This window comes from Mandrillus leucophaeus, unplaced genomic scaffold (assembly GCF_000951045.1).
Source record: "Mandrillus leucophaeus isolate KB7577 unplaced genomic scaffold, Mleu.le_1.0 Scaffold270, whole genome shotgun sequence".
Taxonomy (NCBI): domain Eukaryota; kingdom Metazoa; phylum Chordata; class Mammalia; order Primates; family Cercopithecidae; genus Mandrillus; species Mandrillus leucophaeus.
This window is the reverse complement of record NW_012102810.1, coordinates 191,328-194,959: the sequence shown is the minus strand read 5'-3', so window position 1 is coordinate 194,959 and position 3,632 is coordinate 191,328. Positions and strand designations below refer to the sequence as shown.

The following is a 3,632-nucleotide window of genomic DNA, read 5'->3' as shown; positions in this document are numbered from 1 at the left end:
ATTTTGTACCTTTCCGCAGACCCTACCAGTATTTCAGTGAGGTCCTGGCACCTTTGGGTTTTTGGAGCCTCTCTATTTGTCCATTGCTGCGTGGACGGCTTTCAGAAAGAATGATCGCTTTGAGGGCAATTGTACCCTGCTTTCCTGTGCAAATTCCAGTGGCTGGAGTTTGAGGCCCCTAGCAGATAACCCTTCTGCCCCTGCCCTCATGAGTCTACATACAAGAAATACATCTCTAAAGAGGTAATAAGCCTTTCCCGTGTGCATGTTATAGATCTTTTAACCTTATATATATACAGATGGTCCATCACTTACCGTGGTTTCACTTACGATGTTTTGACTTCATGATGGGTTCACTGGGGCCCGACCCCGACTTTTTTTCTTTCCTTTTCTTTTTTTTTTCTTTTGAGAGGGAGTCTTGCTTTTGTCGATTTCTGCTTACTGCAACCTCCACCTCCTGGGTTTAAGTTATTTTTCTGCCTCAGCCTCCTGAGTAGCTGGGATTACAGGCGCGGGCCACCACGCCCAGCTAATTTTTGTACTTTTAGTAGAGAGGGGGTTTCGTCATGTTGGTCAGGCCGGTCTCGTACTCCTGACCTCAGGTGATCTGCCTGCTGTGAGCCACCGTGCCCGGCCTGACCCCTTCTTAAGTAGAGAAATATCTGTATCTGCATGCCCACAGGGAAGCTCCTAATTACACCACGTGCCACATCCAAGCCATAGACCCGTGATGTGAGGACACTGGATCCAAGAAATACAATAGCATTAAGAAAGAAAAAATGCTGCCATGGATATTACCAAACGCCAAATGACTCTAAGACGTATGCTAATTGCAGGGACCTTAAAATCGCAAATAAAAAGGCGCCTGTAGGTCGGGCGCGGTGGCTCACACCTGTAATCCCAGAACTTTAGGAGGCTGAGGCGGGCGGATCACCAGAGATCAGGAGTTCAAGACCAGACAGGCCAACATGGCGGAACCCCATCGCTACTAAAATATAAAAATTAGCCAGGCGTGATGGCAGGCGCCTGTAATCCCAGCTACTGCGGAGGCTGAGGCTGGAGAATCGCTTGAACCCAGGAGGCAGAGCTTGCAGTGAACCGAGATAGCGCCACGGCACTCCAGCCTGGACCACAGAATGAGACTCCGTCTCAGAAAAGAAAAGAAAAAAAAAAAGCGAGCGCGTAATGTCTGGAGCAGGTGCGCGGTTGCCACGGCCGCCGCGGGAGGCTTGGGCCGGCCGGGTTTCCCGGCACGCCGGCGCCCGGCTCCTGGCGCAGAGGCCGCTCTAAGTTTCGCTTTCCATTCAATGGGAAACGAAAGCTGGGCGGGGCGCAGCCGAGCGCGGGGCCAGACCAAGGCGCGGAACTTCGGCCGCAGCTGCGTCCCCGGCTCAGTCACGCCGTGGAACTCAGCAGCGGAGGCTGGACGCTTGCGTGGCGCTTGAGGCAAGTTTGGGGCTCATTTTGGAAGTTTTCTTTCTAGCGCAGACATCCAACTCTGCTCTTATGCCAGTCAGATAATTAAGGAAATAAGTAATGATTGTGCTCTGCAAATTATGATAGCGATCTGTATTTGCTACGTGCATATATTGGGCCAATGGATTATTTTTTCTAAGCTAATATAGTTATTTGGACTTTTGGCATGACTTTGTGTTTAATTTTTTTAAAAAAGAAATTACAGAAGTGTTGTAAGCTTGTAAAAAAAATTCAAACAATGCAGACAAATGTGGCTCTCAATCTTCCACTCAGTATCATTTTTGTTTGTACCTTATCAGAAATGTTTCTATGTACAAGTCTTTAAAATCGTTTCGAACTTGCTTTGTCCTGAGTATATTATGGACATCTTTTCATGGCAGGACATATAGATGTGTTAATGGCATTAAAAATAAAACAAAAAACTGACGTGGCCTGGCACGGTGGCTCACGCCTGTAATCCCAGCGCTTTGGGAGATCGAGGCGGGCAGATCAACTGAGGTCAGGAGTTCCAGACCGACGTGGAGAAACGCCGTCTCTACTAAAAATACAAAATTAGCCGGGAGTGGTGGCACGTGCCTGTAATGCCACTCGGGAGGCTGAGGCAGGAGAATCGCTTGAACCCCGGAAGAGGAGGCTGCGGTGAGCCGAGATCGCACCATTGCACTCCAGCCTGGGCGACAGAGCGAAACTCTGTCTCAAACGAACAAAAAAACCTGATACATAGTATGAGAAGTATTTTGTTTAAACAATGCATGGAGATTTAGGTTGTTTCCAGTTTTTACTGGCATAGATACAGCAATGAATATTATTTTATGTATACATTCATACAAATATATTGGTGGAAAATTCCTAGAAGTGGAATGGCTGGGTCAGTGGGCATTCATATTGAGAAATTGGAAGGATGTTGTCAAACTCTGCAAATCAGAATATTTTAGTCTTAACCTCTCTTCTTCCCCCCTTTTCCTTGGAAGAAAGCTAAATTTAGACTTTTTTTTTTTTTTTTTCCCGAGACAGAGTCTCGCTGTGTGGCCCAGGCTGGAGTGCAGTGGCGTGATCTAGGCTCACTGCAAGCTCCACCTTCCGGGTTCCCGCCATTCTCCTGCCTCAGCCTCCCAAGTAGCTGGGACTAGAGGCGCCCGCCACCACGCCCAGTTAATTTTTTTTTGTATTTTTAGTAGAGGCGGGGTTTCACCATGTTAGCCAGGATGGTCTCGATTTCCTGACTTCGTGATCCGCCCGCCTCGGCCTCTCAAAGTGCTGAGATTACAGGCTTGAGCCACCGCGCCCGGCCAAATTTAGACTTTAAATACAAAACTCTATTCTGAGACCCCTGAAAATCTGGGTTCAAAGTGTTTGAAAATTAAAGCAGAGGCTTTAATTTGTACTTATTTATGTATAATTTGTGTAAGTTATATTTGTATAAGTTGTTCCAGAAAAAAGGCAAATATTGAAAAGCATTTCATCTGAAGTTTCTTTCTGGTATTGTACAGAGTTGGAGAGTGAATGCAGGTTATCTGATGTGTTCACAGGAACAAAACGGGAGGGAGAGTAACACAGGTGCACGACTGCATCTTGATTTATCAAATAACTTGGTTTTGGACTGTTAAAAAATGTGTTGCACAGTTTTGACACTTTTACACAGTGATGGGCTTACAAAGGGGAAAATGCTTAACATAAACATAGTTTCAAAGAAGGTAAGTCCTGGTTCTTCCACATGAGCTGTTTTTTATTTTTATTTTTTTGAGAGACAGTAGTCCCAAAATTTCCCTATTATGTGGCTTTTCATCCAAAGTGTTGTAATCCGTGTGTTCTAACCTGCATATTACGATTACTCAAGAAATGCAAAATAGGCCGGGCGCGGTGGCTCACGCCTGTAATCCCAGCACTTTGGGAGGCCAAGGCGGGCGGAACACGAGGTCAGGAGATCAAGACCGCCTTGGCTAACACGGTGCAGAGCCTGTCTACTAAAAATAAAAAATATTAGCCGAGCATGGGGGGGGCGCCTGTAGTCCCAGCTACTCAGGAGACTGAGTCAGGAGAATGACGTGAACCGGGGAGGCGGAGCTTTGCCGTGAGCCGAGATCGCGCCACTGCACTCCAGCCTGGGCGACAGAGCGAGACTCCGTCTCAAAAAAAAAAAAAAAAAAAAAAAAAAA

The 3,632-nt window shown here is 46.7% G+C and overlaps 1 protein-coding gene across 1 annotated transcript in view; it reads left to right on the top strand.

Annotated features, from left to right (window-relative positions):
• Positions 1-1,094: 1,094 nt before the first annotated feature.
• Positions 1,095-3,632, top strand: part of USP18 (ubiquitin specific peptidase 18) — a 28,404-nt gene continuing 25,866 nt past the window's right edge. The window contains exon 1 of the mRNA XM_011984642.1: positions 1,095-1,446. The gene's annotated coding sequence lies outside the window, so the exon portion shown is untranslated. The remainder of the gene's footprint in view (positions 1,447-3,632) is intronic.